Raw genomic sequence first — 20,193 nt, 5'->3', positions numbered from 1 at the left:
CACACAGCGTAACGTGAGATGAGGCGGGGGCTCAATTCTGAGAGCAAAAATAAAGTTGCCGTTTTGATGAAAAGTGAACGAGGGGTACTGTTTCCATAAAGTAAAGAATAATATGTGCTAATGGTTGACAGTTTCTATGATTTAAAAAAAAAAGTGGATCAGGTTATCTCAGGCAGGAAGTATTAATTACATCCTGTGCTGAAGCCTCGCATCCAAAAAGAACATTTAGTTCTATCCCATTCTTTGAAAGGTTCTTGATCAAGTTGTTTTCATCCCAACTCAAATTTTCTTAGGTAACACCACATCTGTGTGAAGATTTAGTCTGACTACAAAATGTACTGCTGCACACTTCCTCTAGATTTTTTTTCATAATAATCCTAATTGCTACCTTCAACACCTTAGATCAGGGGTTTTCAAAGTATGAAAGGGTGAGCCCCTCTCCAAGGAGCACAATGCCTGCTGCGCCCCATAATCAACCCCCCCAATAATCAACCCACACAAACAAATGCCACTACAAAACACCTTCGAATTGTTTTTATTTTAGAACCATCTCATCTTTTAAAATGACACTTTATCTGAATAAAATTTAACACATGAACATTTTAAAACATTTCCTCCCATTTTAATTATTTTATCAGGGCCTTTGTATGGCAAATGCGCCCTTTTTTCATTTTTCTAATGATAAGAACAACCCCAAACTCATTTTTCAACCGTTTTCTTACATCTGAGATTCTGAGTTTAATGTTTGAGATACCAACAGTGTTTTCACATCTTAACAAAAACATTTTGATCAGATCTTTGGAACACATCTGTAAATGTTGCACATTTCCTTGAAATTAAAAAATAAATCAAAAACCTAAACAGTTGCAAAATTGTGGAGCTCTTTTTGTGGCTCATCTAAACAATTTATCTCGAGCTAAAAGAGCGTGCTGTATGAAAGAGCGGAGGCATACAAAAGAAAAAACAATTACGCACGCTTTTTCGCAAGACAGCAAGCAGATAGCTTCTTTTCCGGTTTATTTTTTCCCTCGCACCGCGCCTCCCCTAAAGTGCTCTGGCGCCCCCTAGGAGAGGCGCGCCTCACACTTTGAAAACCGCCGGCTTAGATCATAACATTCTTTTATCGCAACCTCAAGGTGGAGACGGGAAAGTCATATGGATATCAAGAGATTTGTTCTAGAGGAGTTGAGAACTTATTTAAGGATAGAAGCTTTGTACTTAGCAAATAAATATTGTTCACCAGTAATAAAAGTTTTTCATGTGGCGTTCCACGAGGTTCTACTCTAAGGCCTGTTTTGATCTCATTATATTTTGCCTCTAATATCTATGTTTTTTTATAAATGTGATGCTTCTTTTGACTTTTTACCAGTATTGAAACATGGATGAAATAAAATGATCTTCATCAACACAATTAAATGAAGGTAACTTCATTTGAGAGATCAGACTCCTTGCAACTTTCTTTTCATACTAAATATATTTAGTTTTGACTACAGATGTATCAGAGTTTCCCCACAATGTATTATAAGCCTGGTAGCCCACCAGGCTTTACTTGTGCCCCCACTAGGCTTAACATTGTTTATTTATTTTAGTTTTTTTTTTAATTATTGCCTTTTTAACACTTTGTAGTTGGTGTTTAGGCATTAATATTCCGGTCTTCCAATAACGCATAGCTATAAAGTGATCTTTTCAAGTTTTCTGTCAACTTTAAACATTTTTAACTTAAAAACATGGTGGCCGGCTGGATGACTGCCCTAGCACCCAAGCACTGGGCTTAGCAAGTTTTCTGGGGGAAGCCCTGTATATGATTGGACAGCATATTTAGAATCACCAGTATGAGTTTTATATCATGATTTTGGCTCCATCATATTTAAAGATTATAAATCATTACACAACCACATGAACAAGGACACCAAGAAACCATTTACTCTCAGATGTTCTTAGGTTCAAACAGAAAAGCAGACGTGATTTCTCTTTCTCACTTGATGCCCCATAATTCCCGAAGAATTTACCAATCCATAAAAAGAGACTTTGAAGACTCTTCTAAAGATCCACCTCTAATCTTTGGTTTTTCACTTAATACAGTCTGACATTTGGATTTTATAACCACAGCTTGTCATTAAAGGACACTCTGTCTTGATCTTTGAGAAAAAAAAAATACTGAAATCTCTTTCAGATTGAGAATGTAAGGCAACAGAAAGAAGGAACAGTAAAGTGGTGTGAATACTTTCTGTGACTGAAGTTGGCAACTGACGTAGCAAGCACACAGCACCCATTGTGAGACTCTTCAAAAGAAGACATGTTAGCATACCAAACCAATGTGTTGCTATGGCATTCTGATATGGTGAAGCCATTACCTGCCAGCAGACAGGAAAAGAGAAGTTCAAATAGTCATTTCATTTCCACTGTGTCCTGCAATTCCCTTTGTGTGGTCAGAAGAAAAATGACATGGAGCGCAAGACTGGGGGAAAACTGAAATGAAAGGGAAACCTAGCACATGCGTCCGTTTGTTGTGCCGGATCAGTCGGTCTGTAAACATGAGGGAGCGGTGTTGTGCAGCTGGCAAAGACACAGATGAATGGAAAAACAAGAAGGTAAACACCGCGAGGAAAACAAATGGGACGAGGTGGCGGTGCTGCGGGGACGACGGGCCGCGCATTCGAGCCATGGAGAAATTCTCCCCGCAGTTTCAAAACCAAAGTCTTCACACGGCAAACAAAAGGAAATATTACAGGAGGCAACAAAGGCACAGAAAAATAATTCCTTCCTGTGCCAGGAGAATAAATAGAAAGCCATTATTACAACAGGCATGATGACAGAGGAATACACAGAGGATTCCTCGTCTTCTCATTTTTGCACGGAATCTAAGAAAATGATCAGGCGTCGACAGCGCCGCAAAAACCTTGCCTATTACGCTCGGGTAATATTGCACTTTTCTGTGTTCAACAATTGGGTTGAACACCGACGGCAAAATGATAATGCTGCAGTTACTCAATATGAGACATGTCAGTTCCATCTTCATCATCTGCCAGAGCCATTTCTCCAAAAAGTCTTTCAGAAGACTAATGAAATATTGATGCTTATCTCAACAATGTGGTTATACTGGCTCGATGCCCGAGCTGGCGTCACTGAGCATCCGGAGTAGAGTAGGCTAAACCCAGAGATGGTCGTGAGACAATTTCTCCCTAGAAACTACAATGAGTTTAAAAAACAACAACAACAACAACAACAAAAAAGTATGGTCTTCCTTACAGATTTCTTCTAGGTTTGTCACAGTTAAAGGTACATCTCAAAACTTAAACATAAATACAAATAAATTATTTTTCAATTGATTAATTAATTTATTAAGCTATTAACCAATGCCATCAAAATATTTGCTGTAACTGGCAATGTGTTCTTGACACATGGCCAGTTAATTCAGATGAAATAACGTCCGTTTTAGGATTATACCTAAAACAGATGTTCAAGTCAGTTTAAAAAAATATTGCTAATCATAGTTAATTGATAAGTTACTAGTTGGTTTGGATAGCTTTTCCCTTTAATACATGAAAATATTAATTTGGAAGCTCCATTTCATTTTTTCTCACATCCTCTCTGACTCATATTACATGACTTACTTTCGCAAGCATGATGATAGTTTCTCAACATTACTTATAAAAGCAAAACTAACTAAAAACTAATTATGAAGTGTGTTTCTATGCAAAGCAATAGCATCAAAATCCAGCCAGAAACCCGAGCCTCGTGCTGCTCTCACCTGACCCAAGCTGCAAAGGTGATCGCCATGGCAACTCCTCTTATCTATCCTCCTTTCTCTAATTAGCTCGTCGGAGGACCGCAGCTCAGATTGCAAAACAGGTTTCAGTAGTTCAGAAGGATTCCTCTTGACATGATTATTATAATCAAATGTAGCATTTTTGTTTACTTCTTCTCAGCTGGCAGCCTTTAAGGGGAGGAATGAACTGGAGCCAAAGCTGGAGTGCCAGACATCGCAGTGAGTCAATCCTCAGGCTGAAATGCTCAACTTGGTTGTGGAAATAATCCTCTGAACAGCCAAATACCAAAAAATAATAAATAAATACTGGTTTGATCTCAGAGCTAGTTTTAAAGATTAGCTCTGATCTTCGCACAAAAATCAGGATTTAATGCCTCTTGTACAAATGAGATTAGGTCCCAGGTATGAGTTTGTGACAGAAAAAGCAACATTCGCTTTAAAAACTATGATTCAGATCCAGCTCGGTCGTTCCATTTGCCACAAGCTGCAGCAACAGAAAAAGAAGCAACCATCGCAAACATGTCTTCCATACGTACGTTAACTACTACGATGGAATTACAAACCATCAAATAATTACGATGCAATTACAAAGCATCGATAAAGCATCTCTGCTGCGAATAAAGGAGAGTGCAAATTGATACAAGGTAGCATTTGCGCACCTCAGCAGAGTCATATCTGGGCGTAAGTGTATACTGATCCATAAAAACTGGGGGGAAATGTATTGCCTGTTGAGACACGTTGCACACAGATATGTGGCTTTCATATTGATCATAAAGTGGGGTCATTTTCCCTCTTATTTTCGCCACGGTCATCAATATTCCATTTGTGTGCTGCCTGGACCGAGCATTGGGGGCTGGAGTTTGATTTCAAAATCCACTGGAAGCAATTAGCTCCTTCATTACCATCTCCCTTTCTCTTCCGCTCACCCTCACCTACACACAAAATGCCTGAGCAAATTCTTTTTATTCTTTTTTTCCCCAATTTGACCTCAAGGACTGTTAAGGAAGAAGATGTGCCACTTCCCTCTTCTACCTCCTTCTAGGATCACCCCAGGACGTTACGACTTCTTAACACAAACATTGGTTTTTAGCCAAGTGGTACCTTGCTTTGGCAATTTAATGTTGGTATAAGAGAGCTGCTGGTAAACAAGAGGTTTAAAGTTGGGTTAAAAGGGCCAGGGCAGTATGGTTTTGAAAAATAATCTTAAGATTTTTTTTATACCTGGTTACATTTTTTACATTATTTTCCTGCTTAATTATTTGTAAAATTAAAATTACAAATAAAAGAAAAATATTTTTAAAAAGTGTTGATTAAAATCATCCCTTACGGAAGTTGTACGAGGGCCATGCTACGAGAATTTTTGCTTAATTACAAAAATATAGTCACAATAATAGGAGAAAGAAGATGCAAATTTACCTTCTAAAAAATCCTTTTAAATGACAAGAAAAAAAAGTTTTGATGAGAAAAAAGCTTCAACAGAGTAATCAGGATCTGATGCAATCAGCTCGGTTTCTTGTTTTTCTTCAAAATAGACAAAGTTGTTAACACTACCCTTTCAAAGTCCTGCTTCTGTTAATAACTCGATGCTAATGTGTTGAAAGAACAAATATTTCTATTAAGTAGTACCTGTACAACTTATACCAAAGTGTAGCTTCACAAAATGCCCAACTTTCCTCATTTTAATTGTTATTTTTCTCATAAAACTACTGTCTTGATGAACGCATATACATCACCAAAACTCTTGCAGCTGCAGATAGAAGTAGTTCTGCTGACTTATGAGGCTGAATACAAATGTGTGCCACATCTTTTTCCAATACTGGATTTAAAATAAAGTTGAAAATGATATATTGTTTGTTATCTACAGCCATTTTTGGTCTTAGTCTGGCTAATGAAAGTCGTTTAGAGCCGCAAATAATGCAGAATAAATTTTATTATCTACTATAAGAATTTTGTCGTCATTTTTATAGAACAGCTTTTTAGGTTTTAAAATAAAGAAAAACAAAACTTTTGCAAAGAAAAAGTTTGATACATTTTCTGCTAAATGTTGACATTTGTGAAAAATGATGAAAAAAAAAAGAGCACAATTTACAGCCCAATGACAGAAAAAATAGATCAACAAAAATATTATTGGCACTTTTAGAGTTATTCCATTAAAAAAACAAAAACAAAATAAACCTGCATTTGGTATTATGTCTGTGTTAAAAAAAATTTTGCCAAAATTATTACGATCCATTGTAAAAGGTCCAAACAGCTACTTGCTGCTTCAGAGCTGAAAGGTTGCACATAAAATCTCCATAAAAAAACCAAAACACAAATACATTGCAAATGTAGTTAGACAAAATGTAAAAAAAAAACAGAAATCCAAGGAATAGAAGGTGACTTTAATATGACACTGGGTTTGCCATTGATTTTTGCTGGAGATGCTACAGGTTTAACAGCCTTCCTGCACGCGGAAAGCCCGCCCAGTTCCCTGGGAGACGTCCCCTATGAAGTGAACTGTAATGACGTCCAACACGTCAAACGCATGTTTGCACCACAATCGCTGCCGAACAGGCCTCAAGTCTGTGACCTAAACAGCGAGAGCTTACATCTGCTTTTAGTTGCAGCCCTCAGTGAGACATCCTCGGGGATGGAGGTCATTCAAGGTTGCAAACTTGCGAGTTGTCACACACACACGCACACACCAACAAGCTGAGATGCTAAGCCTCCCTGCAAAGGCATTCTCTAATTTTTTCCCCCCTGTAAGACAAAGAAATTACAGGTCGTCTTTTAAAAATAAGACTAGAATTAGCATGGCTAGCTAAAATGAAAGAATGCATTGTGCAGTTTCTCAGTAGAGGAGGTAAAGCAAACCATGCAACTGCGATTCTAAGCTCAACGGTAACCCACAACATGTCAAATGAATTTGGAACATCATGGGTGATGTCTTTCTTCAAATGCAGGCGGCTCTATCAGACAGGATTATGTCGGAGAGAGATTTGCTAGAATATGTTGCACGTTAAAACGTTACAGCCCAACCTTTAGAATGGCTTTTTTTGTGTGCAGCAATTAAAAATCTGTCAGTGTACGAATGTTTTGACGTTAGTTCTTGTGAATACAATTTCTTTTTTGGATTTTTACAAGTCGAACTATGAAAACCGTGCCGACTGCGTCCTGCTCGTGTCAGCCTCAAAAAATGTCAAAAGACATATCTAAGAGGTTAAAGTGAATAGTCACCCTGACATGTCTCTCCTCGTCTGGTTTTTCATGTAACCTTGTGAAGCTCCGGCAGACGACCTGTCTGAGTCTGCCTCGGATCTCTGCACGCCCCGACCGGCAAGGGAAGAGTGACAGAGAGACGGCAGGAGAGATAAATGTAAACAGAAGTGACATGGAGAAAACAAAAGAGACAAGGACAAAAAGGAAGCTGGAGACAGAAGTCGAAGGAGTGAAGAGGGGAAGGGAAGAGAGAGCAAAAAAAAAAAAAAAAAAAAAAAAAAGAGTTCGGGGGACAAGAGTAGCAGAGAGAGTCGGGGGGCCAGGAGAGGCAGGTGGAGGGGAGGAGAGATGGAGGCGCATCCATTGGCTCTCAGGAGAAACAAAGTGACACAGTGTGTTAGGATGAGCAGAGCAGAGCTGTCCCCTTGGTTTGGGATTCTGAAATACTGCACCTGATAACCGAATGTCTCTCTTCCTCTGTAACTCTCACTGTTATGTTCAAAATAACAGTGTGTTCAAAAAAAGTAAGCAAAAAAGCTCAAAATGCTACTTATAACGTCAATTACCATACATGAAAAACAACTAGAAATATATCAGTTCAACATAAAGGTGAGCAAATTGGAATTATTGAGGCAATTTCGAAAAACAAGTTGAAAAAAAATTATTTAGAGTAAAGAAGTATTATTCATATAACTACAAAACCTCACCGTCTTGCATTATTTAAAAAGTGCATGAATAAAGTAAAGGGTCTTTGAACTTAAAGCTTCAGGTATGGGGGGAAAGAAGTAAGAATGCAGAAAGCAACATCTTGACTTGTTTGACTCGTCATACAAACCGCACATGGAGTACAAGTAATACAGTTACCTTCAACTCTAAAAAGCTTTTCAACCTGACAGCCCTGTGATTATCCACCTGCAAACTTGATGTGAAAAACAAGCCTGAAAATAAAAGTAACTTTTATTGCAGAAGCATAATCTCACTCTGAAAAACCTTTACTTTACCTGGAGGTTGTTATTTTATCGAGTACTTTATACCACAGAGGATAGGGGCGTGGAATACCATTATTGCTCTCAAACCACTGCATAATCTGCCTTTCTTTTCAATGAAAAAACATGGTGAAACACAATTAAATATGATTAAATTGCATGACCTTTGCATGCGTCTAACGCTATGCCATATGCAATTAGATCATCAGCAACAACAAGCTGCTGAAATGTTTTCTAAAAAAGTTGAAGTCTGCCAGATGAACTCTGTAGCACTCACACCCCACATATGCAATACATGTACGTCATTGCTGTAGGATCATACTGCAGACTGAAAGTGACACTGGCAGCATGGCCAACTTTTGTGTTGAATTTGACTACTTAACTGCACTCATTGAGCATTTAAATGGATTTTCTACATTGTCAGTTAAACGTAAATGAAAAAATAAATAAATAAGCGAAGAATTAAAAAGGGGCAGTGATAACATCTGGTGAATCAGAACCCCCCAACTTCCACAACTCTGCAATATTCAGAACTGGACGCATTTACTTCAAAGTCATAACGTGATTTGATGTTCCACAAAATACTCTGGAAAACACGATTTTGAATATGCCAGCAAACAGCAAGGTGGTAAACGATTATCAAAACAAGTAAAATTATTGGCACAATTATCAAAACTTTTACAATTATTGGTGTACCTCACATGTACTGGAGACCAGACTTCATTTTAAGATAGCCTATTTAAAATTTCATGGTGTCAAAAAGTCTTTATGGTAATCTAGGTACCTTTGTATAGGAAGGACAAAAACATCACAGATCCCCAACCCATATTTAGCAGTGGACATGAGGCACTTTCCACATTGTCCTTCTCTGCTTATAAACAAAATTACTATTAGTGTTTATTCTTATATTTCATTTTAGTCGTATCAGCCCAGAGTATACAGTTCAAGTAGATCTCAGCATGGCAGGACAGAGACGTTTTTTGTTTGTTTCTGTTTTTCTGAAGTGTCTCTTAATTAGTGTGTAATGGTTGTCATGGAAAGTTTGTTTTCCCTTTGCTACTCTTTTCCAAGACTAAACTTTGGAAGTATTTTTTTTTCTCCACTGCCATCCTGTTTAGAATGTAAGGTGGCAAGATAATTATGCGCCGTCATTCATTCTTGTTTATGACGGCTCCTTTTTAATTACTGTTCTGACTGTGGATATTTGTTTCTTTTTCTCCTGTATCTGTCTTCTGGTTGATGCATACCAACACGCTGCTGCTCAACTTGAATCTCAATTTTTCGTTTTTTACCCATTTAAGGGAGATATGCGTCTCTGTGTCACGGAAGTCTTGCGTAATACAGTGAACCCTCGTTTTTCGCGGGGGTTGCGTTCCAAAAAGAACCCGTGATAGGAGAAATCCATGAAGTAGTTACCTTTATTTTTTACAATTATTATACAGCATAACTAAATACTCTACGTTGAAACCAAAGAACAAAACAAAACAGAACCAAAGCCTGTTTTCAAGCCCAAGCATTTTTTAAACAAATAACACTTTTTTACAAATAGCTACAGTAAAATAATCATTTTAGACATTAATACGAAGTACAATAGGACAAATTGTGACTCGCATATTTCTCTGTGCCTCTGACTGTGACGCTGCGGCCTGAGTCCGCTCTCTAGTGGCTTTTTCTTCTGAAGCCTGTGGTGCAGGTGTGTTTTATCGAGAGAAGATTATAGTTATCGGTAGTTGTTGTCGCTCTTTTTTCTTCTGGGCAAAAATATTTGCCAAAGTTTGCCAAGCTGTATTACGTATATTTAAATACCGTAACGTTACTGGCACACATGTAGAGAAGAAGCGCAGAGACTGTTTAGCCAATCAGGACGCAGAACACAATGCACTATGAAAAGAAAACTGCACAAAAAACTCCACGAAGCAGCGAGGCAGTGAACGGTGAACCGCATTATAGTGAGGGTTCACTGTACTTTAAAAGCATGTAGATACTCTGACCAACATAAAAAGCAAGCAATAAATTAATCACTGCTTAATTTACATGTGTTTTAAAAGGGATTTATAGTTGTACCAACAAGTATGTCATCAGCAATTTTGCTAAAAGCAACGATTTTATACTATGGGACTTTTTTCACTCAAATGAAACATTTATTATGCTACTTCAATTAAAGATTGGTTTATTTCAAGCTATTTTACATTTCACCATTCACTTTTTCATGTCTGTATTAAAAAATTGATTACCTGTAAGTTGATGCTATTTTTTGATGCATGGGAGAGTTGAAAATGTTTCTTTCTTTCAAGAAAATGGAGCTTTAAAGCTTTGATGTAAAAAAATAAAAATCTTCCAGCAGAACTAATCAATACTTTTACATTAACAATGGATCAGATTTCTATAAAACGTCAGTTTTCCAATTTTTTGTATAATTAGACATGAAATTCCTTGACGGGAGTATTGCATTTCTCCGCGTGAGATTTTTCCTTTCCATCTTTAAGACGTTCGACTCGTTGGTCTTTGGTACGTCGTTCTGAGAATGACATAACCTTTCAGATCCAAGAGGGAACGAGCTTCTAGAAATGCCATAAAGCCTCCGCCTCCAGCAGGATAATATGAAGTTTCTTCTTTGTAAACAGCAAAAGTGAATTGGAAATCTCCAATGTCTAAATGTCTCTTCTTTTTATAAAAAAAAAAAAATTCATCAGCATTAGTCTGGTGATGGCCAGAGGCAGCCCTCTGGCTACTGGCTTTGACAATCTACTCACTGTCAGTTTCTCTGAGTATATGTCTATATATGTGCTGGATGCGTGCTACCGGGGCTCCTTATTTCGCTGCTGATGGTGAAGTCTAATGGAGTGAGCTATAAGGTTTGGAGTGACAGCAAAAGGGTGGGTGGGGACTGACGGGGCTTGAAAGGCAGGAGAGTGAAAGACGGAGGGATGGAGGGTGTCTGAAGAATGGGGGCAGGCGCCTGAGGTCCAATTCCATCAACTGAGGAAATTGTGCGGAGAGTACGCTGGAATGAGGAGGAGTTCGGAAAGGGGAGAAAAAGAGAGACACTGCGACTGCAGAGTCCCCATTGGTAACGTTGAGTAGTTATTGGTAGAAGTTATGTTTCGGGATAACCCTCTTTCTTCTGATGCATATTCAGTGTGAAAGGCCTGCTGTTCTTTTTTTCCCCTGTATCCAAATATTAAAAGTTCTTCCGTATCCATTTAAAGCAGACCAAGTTTCTTGTAATCTCTAGATATTCATGCTCAGTCCAGTAGTTGATTAATTTCAAATTAATATTTCAATGGATCAATTCAAATTCAAAGCACTCAATTCTGACCTTTTAAACACTGGGAACACATTTGCATAGTTACCTATATCTATTGAACATTTTGCCAAATTATAGCCACAAATGTTTAGATTTTATAAAAATGTAATTTTATATAATCATAGTGTTCCTTCCAAATCCCATTTTAAACCAATTTGTGTTTGTTTATCATGTAAAAATCACATTAAATTTATTAAAGTTTGAGGTTTTTATGTGACAAAATGTAAACTAGTGCCACAAAGAATATTTTAAATTGTTTCCTTCACCATTTTATTAGCCCTATCTTGTTTTAAGTAAGCACTATGTTCTATTTGTACTGTTCAATGTTTTGCTGCAGCTTTTAAATATTTTAAATCTAACGCCAATAAAACTGTTGATGTCCCATCCCACTTTTATACGATAAATTGTAATTTCACTCTTTCAAGAAAATGTTCCTTCCAAACCAAAAGCCGCCTTGGTCTTAAATACCTTTGTCCAGATACGAGTTGTCAGAACATCTGAAGCACCAACTTAAAAGCTGTTCATTCTCATGGTTTGCACAGAGAGAGCAACCTAAAGCTCATTGTAGATCATGCATGCAACTCAAGGTACAATGATAATGTAAAATTGTTTGTCTGTGTTCCTTTGAATTTATACATAGGCAAAACACACAGCAATGGATGTCAATGAATAATGGGCATGTAGAAAATGGACAGTAGCCCACGTGGAAAGTTGTACCTCTTGATTTGCCGTAAGAAAAATAAGATTACTGGGAATTCTGACTTCCCAGTGAGATAAAACAACTCAAAACGCCCTCCAAAGTTGGAATTTCTGGGAAAGTGGGAGCAACTTCGACTATCCATAGTTAAGACTTACGAGGACAACTTTGTTTCAATATGACCGGTCCTTGGATCAACAGTAGTAAATTGTGGCGGAAACCTGTTTGTATCACAAGACACTCTTGTTCTTACAAGAGTGTCTTGTGATACAAACAGGTTCCTACAAACAGGCGCTAGATGTAACATTGACATAGATGTAGTCTTACTACATCTATGTCAATGTTACATCTAGCGCCTGCAACTAAACTGAACAAATTAAAAGTGGTGTTTGGTTATGGAAAATAAAGCATAAAATGATGTTTGTAATAGGTTCTGTGAACAATGTCTTTGGGCATCGCCATGTTGAGATCCCAACTACTTTGACTATGTTAACTTGAACGCCATTAGTTTGGCTGTGACATCAAACCAAGCTCAGACTTCAGATAAGTCCGCTGAGGTGTAGTCTTTGGAGTATAGAGAAAATAGTAGGGGAGAGAAGGGTTTGAATGGTGAGGTATCATCTTTGGGTCATAGCTATAATGTCTCAGCCTCAGATTTGTTGATTCTTGAGCAGAGGTACACATACAGTACAGACCAAAAGTTTGGACACACCTTTCTAATTCAATGGGTTTTCTTTATTTTCATGACTATTTATAAGGCAAGAAATCCCACTTATTAACCTGACAGGGCACACCTATGAAGTGAAAACCATTTCAGGTGACGACCTCTTGAAGCTCATCAAGAAAATGCAGAGTGTGCAAAGCAGTAATCACAGCAAAAGGTTGCTACTTCAAAGAAACTAGAATATAAGGGGTATTTTCAGTTGTTTTACACTTTTTTGTTTAGTGCATATTTCCACATGTGTTATTCATAGTTTTGATGCCTTTAGTATGAATCTACAACGTCAATAGTCATGAAAATAAAGGAAACTCATTGAATTAAAAGGTGTGTCCAAACTTTTGGTCTGTACTGTATGTCTGTTTTAGCTGGTAATCAAATGGTGTATACTATAACAAAGACGGTGTCTTCCTGTGTCACATAAAGTAGCATAAAGGGAAAATGTGTTTCTTGATATATTTTTTTAAGGTCCCGTAACTTCATTTCTTCCATAGGTTCAAGAATTGTTCTTACGTGAAGTCAGAGGTAAAATTATACAAGGTTTTCCGAGTGGAAGTTTCAAACTCTACAACTTCAGAGTTTAATACAGGCAATTACTGACAGTGAGCTGTGAACGCAGCATTCGGGAACCACTTAAGCACTTCCTGTTTTGAATGACTGACTGCGGAAAACAATGAAGTCATCAGCAGCCCGTATTATTTCCATCTCCAATTCAAAAATCTCTTGACAGTGTGTCTCCGGAATGTCGACCATTGCATCAGCCTGACAGCTGCCATCCTCGGTCGAAATGGAGGGTGACGTCTGCGAGGATTGCAGAGGTTTCATATTCTCCAGCACTTTGCAGATCGGTGTCTTTTGATAGACTTGCATCACTTTTCATCGGTTTGGGTTTGTGGGCTCATCACTGCATGCCTGACATATTTGTTTTTAACTTAAAAGTCTTTAAGCAGGATAATTATTACTTTACAGAAAACTTTGGGTGTTACAATTGTGCCCACATGCATTTACTGAACAGTAAAGAAATGTGTCTTCAATTGGGAAGGTTTTCCTGTGCAAGTATACATAAGCATGAACAAGGATCTGTTTTTGTGGGTGTGTGTCATTGTTTGAGCAGAGTCTTTCTGTATGAATCAGGCCTTCCACGGAGCCTGTCAATCATTCAGAGTGGCGGCGCCTTATTGGCTATTATCTGTGCTGTCAGGGGCCCGGCCATGCCTCCACCTAAACACATCAGTCTCTGTCAGCTCACATGCTGCTTGTGGATGGAGCTGCGGAGCATGAAGCCGCATGCTACTGTTATCATTATTTAAAGTGGCAGATGCTGCTTCAAGATGAAATTTCAACAACAAATAGGTCTTGATGTAGAGTCTGCCTTCCCATCTTTGGCTTTCCCCCCACACAAATAAATGGAGTTGGACTAGATGCGGAAACAATTAAGTAATGCGGTGGAATCGCACTAAATGTATTCAAATTGCTGCAACTGAAGGATAACTCCATTTCCTTTGGTCTTTATTGACTGGGTTTTTTAATAAAATCAAATCCTGCACTGAGTCTGATCCCCGTGTACAGTAGGATTCACTGTATTTCTCTGGCTATCATTATGCCAAGAACATAGCAGACTCCTCTGTATGTTTACTGCCGAGGCTGACACAGATTCCAAATTTGTCATGCCTCGTGGGAAATATAAGAGCCAAATTTAAATTAACTCTTGCAATTACTGGGATGCAGTTTGTGTAATGATTTCCTAGGAAGCTATACTCTCAAGATTTCCATAATGTGTCTCAGTCCAACATGTGCTGACACAATATTAGGCGACAAAAAATGAAAGCTGCAACACAAAAAGCACTGACATCCAAAATATTCGCGCTGACCTTGAGCTGTTTTTGCAAAATATATCAGTCAGAGTGAATGGAGATGCATCTGGAAACATTTTCTTTCACGCAGATTCTCAATTTAATCCGGATCTGGACCTTAACAGAGAAATATACTGGATCCTATGTATGTTTAGTGCCATAAGTGTCATTAATCTGTGAGATGTTGTACCTTCAACCTCGTCTCAAGTCTTTTGCAGTTTTTAACAGAAGCTCTCAGCTCTCAGTTTTAGCTCTATACATCACCTCTGACCTATTTGGCTCCTCCAAGGGGACAGTGCGCCTCCTGGCAACGTATCCTTCTCTACATGATGCTACAGAGCAATTGGGAGTAAATACAAAATAGCTGAACACTTTTAAGAATTTTATTTGCAAAAAGTAGTTAAAATTTGGCTGAAGAATGTATCGCGATATAAGTCGTTATTGATAATTAATGACTCATTTTTGTTTTAAATATCTGAAATACTGACAAACAGATGGTTTGTACTTTTATGTTTGTTTTTCTAAAAAAAAAAAAAAAAAATTTAAATTATATTGTATTTTATTATTTAAAACAACCCTGCCAGTGACCGCAAAAAAAGTCCATTAATATATCTCCAGCACTAGTGGGGGAAAAAAAAAAAAAAAAAAAGATTATCAGGCATTTCTAGTCAAACTGAAGCCATCTAATATTTATTACCTGCATAACTGGCTCTCTTGTGTACTGCTAGAACATTTAGCCGCTTGCAGGAAGATGAGAGGTTAAAAGGGGAACAGCGGTGCCATAAAAGAAACAATGAAATAAACATGACTCACAGTGAAAGAGCCGGCATAATCTCGACAGCAGGGAGGACCGTGCTGGCAGCGAACAACAAGCCGTTGTCTCAGGCTCAAACTTTGACCTTGTCTCATGACACAATCAGACAACTGTTATGGTATAGGAAAAAAAACCTGCAACCAATTGGTTCCATTAGGGCTGATATAGAGGGGTAATATTCTCTTTACAATGCAATTTTTTGGATAAAAAAAAAGAAGACTAAAATGAAAGAATCTCTACTTTCTTATACAAATGTATGCACAATAACTTTTTTCTTAAGCAGTGGAATATTTAGAGAAGAAGCTGTAGATGACCCAGGGAAACAGCTTCAGTACTAACCTTAACAAAATGAGGAGCAAAAAAAAGACGCTTCTGTAGCTTTAAATCCAGCTGGAACCAGTTGTAGCCTGTAGCCAAAACAATGTGGGTCTCTCACACTGTGTGTGTATGAGCCTGTGAAGCTAATGTGCGTGTAGCCATTCGCAACAAAGTGCTTCTTTAAGAGATAAGAAAACGACGGATTACGATCACCTCTTTTCCTGCTTTGTTTTTTTTTTTTTATCTTTATCTGCAGAGCTGCTTGAACATAAGGATACAGTGTCTTCTGAAAGTATTAATAATAACCTGAAATTTCTTCAGAGTTTGAAAAATGACAAAACTACACAAAGTGGTACCTAATTTCAAAGTGAAAGTTTGCAGTTTGTCACAGATTATATGCCGAAACTTGATTTGATAATTTGTGGCCAAATAATGCAATATATTTCTATTTTTCAGTGCACAGACAGACACCATGCATGTAGAAGAAGGTCGTCCAAATTGGAACATTTTTATGGTGGAGAGAAACACTGCACATCTCTTTAAATGCACCATGCAGAACACAGTAGTGGCAGCATTATGCTGGATGGAGTTAGAAGGGGTTATTTAGGAAGACAATCTTATAGAAGATGCAGAAGACTTGAGACTGGAGTGCTATTTCACCCGAAATATGAAACATCTGGAAGAAGAAAAAACAAAAAACAAAACAAAATTCAAACTACATAACTACCTAAATAACTAACTCTAGTTTATTTGGACCAATTTACAGCAAATGTCATCTTTAGCCACTTTTTTTACAAATAATTATGTAACCAATCCAATCGAGTAACAGCTGTAACTACTTTCTTTTTGGTGTATTGCATACAAACCATATAGCCTCCAATAAAATACAGTTAGGTTTATGGTTGTTATGGGAAAAAATAAGCACAAGTTCAAAGAGATTGAGTATTTTTTGTAAGAAGCACAAGTATACAGTAATAGCTTTGTCTCTCATACTCTGTCTGAATTCATGCTTTTACATGTTTGTGCCGCACCAGTTCCGTTTCTTGACGCATTCTTCAAGAAATGGAAACGGTTTAAGCCTCGTCGTTGCATCCCGAGCTTGAGCTAGCTGCTCCAAAGACAGCAATTTCATCCTAAGGCATCTGTTCACTCGTCTAAAATTAGAGAAGATCCAAAGTCTTTTCAAGGAGAACCAGCCTGAGTCAGCGGTCTCCTGGGAACATCGGAACGTTTAGCCCCTATCAATCATTTTACGCCCGATCTGCAGCGAGCTTGAAACGGGAATTTTTGCTTCGTAGCTCGCGCAGCAATGCAGAGATGATGCAATGTATGAGACGAGAGAGAGTGGCTATTGGTTTACCAAAAAAACAAAAAACAAACACTAGCTGCTTTCCCAAATCCTGTTTGACTACAATCAACTCAAGTGATCCTGAAATACAGAGTTGAATATGGAATTACTGTCAGAGAGGAAAATAGTATTTACTATTTGTGGAGCTCAGCTCACCAGAACTATGCTAATCCAAGATTGTTAGTGCGGCGCCACTGACCATACAGCTTCGTGCCGAGTGAAAATAGTTAAGCTTAACTTGTGTGTACTGCAAGTGAAACAAAGAGCAAGTAGAAAATAAAACGAAATAAATAAATAATTGATCTGGACAACAACTACAAATCAAGCATCTCAAACCAAGTCCATTGCATGCCAGACGCTGTATGTCTGTCGAGAGCATCATCTTGGTACATCTCTAATGCCAAAAATGTTCGTCTGGTATAAAACTGACGCAGGGATAAATCAGCATCCTGACAGGGTGGGTGTAAAAAGGGGGAGTGGGAGAGAATAGGAATTAAAATACGAATCACATAAGAGAGGATAAGAGAGAGAATCACTCCCAGGCTCGGACTCTGACGCAGAGAGTCGGTTAAGTCAGGGTGGTATGACTTCAGAAGATGTGAAGACAAGTCTCTCTGAAATGCATGGACTGATGTTCAGTCTCACAAATTTCCTTTTTTTTTTTTAATGCCGCACCCAGGCATTCTCTCCCCCTCTCTTTCGTGCTCTCCTTTTTTGCTTCATCAAATAGCAAAAGGTGCTTTATATGGTCTGGTGCTCTAAAAGCATCTCTTTTGTCTATTTCACCAGCTCCCCTCTCCGTTTCACCCTGTTCTCTCTCCCAGGGGAGGCTTCAAACTACAAGGGAAGAGGAACAAACGCCAGAGGGATTACTGCCTGTTGGATAACACAGAGAGCGAACGCCTCGTTTTACTTCTGTGCCCTGTTTCCACTAGCGCTAAGGACCTTACATTAAAAACTTTCGGTATGTTTTAGGAAGTCAAAGAGAGAGAAAAAAGGGAGCCACTCGACGTGTTTCCTCATAATTTCGCATTTCATATCTAAGCAAGAATGGACGAAGCACTTCAACGTTGATAAATAGGCGTGTATGTTTACAACTTTTATTTATGAGAAAGACTGAAAATAAATTGAGCTTTGAAAAGTGTTTTTACCTTCTTTACCGTCTTCCTCACTTTGCATGGTAGCAAGTTCTATGTAGATCCTTATCTAGCCTCCTGTTAGAGAAACTAGGGCAAAAGGCCAAAGACTGTCTTCATGTGTCCACTTGCTGACATTTGCTTTTCCTGAATAACTGTTTTCTTGTCTCACCCATTTTGATGAGCAGCTAAGAATATGCAACCCTCTGTTAATTAAAATCTCGTATATCACTCAAATGTAACAAAAACTTCAGTTACATGTAATTGAACTAGTTGTAGCACTAGGTATTTCAAAATACATTTTTAAATTTTGAAATAACTCTGCAGGACTATGGATTTGAAAAACTTTCATAAGTTCATAATATACACACACACCCCAAATGAGTGAGTGTTGTTGCTTTCAGCATTTACTGGCTGTGTCCTAATAAACTAGATGGACCTAATTATATCTACACTGCCAACATGTAGGGCAGGATACAATGAGTACAAAGGCATATATAATATGACATCAGCTATACAGTCTGTGAAACATAAAGTACACCCCCCTTTTAGTTCTTTGACTTTATGAAAGCGATAATAAAAATAACATGCCTATTTGAGATTTCAGAATTTTTAACTGTATCCTACAGAGTACCTGAACACAGATTTCACACCGTCATTATTCATCAAGTTAAAACAAAAGTGAGTGTAGGTAGAGCCTGTATACTCCACAATTCAATGAGTTAATTCAGTTGGTGGGATTATTTATTTCACATATGGTTTCTTGCTGTAAAGACGCACAAATTTGTCTGTCAAGTAATTGCAAGAGCTAATTTGATGCAGACAACTGGACTGACAGATTTAGGGGGGGGGGGAAATATTTTTTTTTCCAATATTGCAATAAATACAAAAAATATTCTCATGTGCCAACATTTCAATCACACTGAGATCTTGACTGTGACTAGGCCACGACAGTTTTCTTGTACAGCAGCCAATTGCCAAAGCTCAGGCTTGTAATATAGATATGGTTCCACTTGATGATTGTTTAATGTAGTGCCATTGGATCAGCAGCACTTTGGTGCCATTGTTGATACCTGAATTACTTAGTTGAATAAAGTCAGAATTTGACCTGCAGAAAAAATGGATTGAATTTATTCTGAGCAAAAGAAACACAACAGAAGCAGCAAAGATGTACTTAGCTTAATATTTGCATGTTTTTGTTTAGGATAAATGGATATGGTTGGTGTTGTGTATTTAAATAGACTTGAGGTGAGATCTAATTAATTTAAGTAAACACTACCAGATTTTTTTTGTTCTTTTTTTGCATTTAGAACATTCCTCGCAGTGTGTTTTCTGAATCAGTGATATAGAAATGTGTGCTTATGCATACATTTGAACCGGTCAACATTAAAGCCAATTCCTGTGGGAGAGTTAATTCTTCGGTACAGCGGTCAGCTCAATCCTGCGGGCTATCGCTCCAAAATGTCTATTTCTGGAATCTGCTTGCGAGCGCGTCTCTGTGCATGAGTGTTTCACCCGTTAAGAGAGGGTGGCCATGATAATTCGTCGCTCTCGCCATAGTCCAGGTGTGCCAATTACGAGGCCGTACGAGCGTGACAGTATTAGGAGGCTGAGCACCGGGTGCAGTTGCAGGATTTGTGGTTTATGGAGTGAAAAGGGTGAGCTTCAGTGTCATAGTCACCAGCACTAAGTGATTTCACGTAACACAAAGAGTTATTTTGCTTCTTTTTTTTCCCTACGCCTACACCACTTCATTGGTTTAAAGCTGTGAAAGCTTTAAACCAATCTCTCTCTCTCACTCACACGCAGAGAGTTGTGAAAAAGGATTCAAACTATTTTTTGGTCACACTTTGAGGTCAAACTAATTATTGTAGTAGACAAAGATAACCACGGCGAATTTAAAATGAAGCTTGCCAATTATTTCATTTATTCAGGGAAAAATAAGGTTAGAAAATGAACCAAGCCGTATGTGCCATCTTTGGTACATCCTGAATTAAATCGAGATTAGCTAAATTATTCTTTGGCTGGTTTTACTAGATACAAAGAAGA

The 20,193-nt window shown here is 38.0% G+C and overlaps 1 protein-coding gene across 10 annotated transcripts in view; it reads right to left on the bottom strand.

Moving 5' to 3' along the window:
* nrxn3b (neurexin 3b) overlaps window positions 1-20,193 on the bottom strand; it is a 397,106-nt gene that overhangs the window by 304,866 nt on the left and 72,047 nt on the right. The gene's annotated exons all lie outside the window — the stretch shown is intronic.

This window comes from Xiphophorus couchianus, chromosome 15, assembly GCF_001444195.1.
Source record: "Xiphophorus couchianus chromosome 15, X_couchianus-1.0, whole genome shotgun sequence".
In the NCBI taxonomy this organism is placed as follows: Eukaryota; Metazoa; Chordata; class Actinopteri; order Cyprinodontiformes; family Poeciliidae; genus Xiphophorus; species Xiphophorus couchianus.
This window is presented reverse-complemented; position numbering and strand designations above follow the sequence as displayed.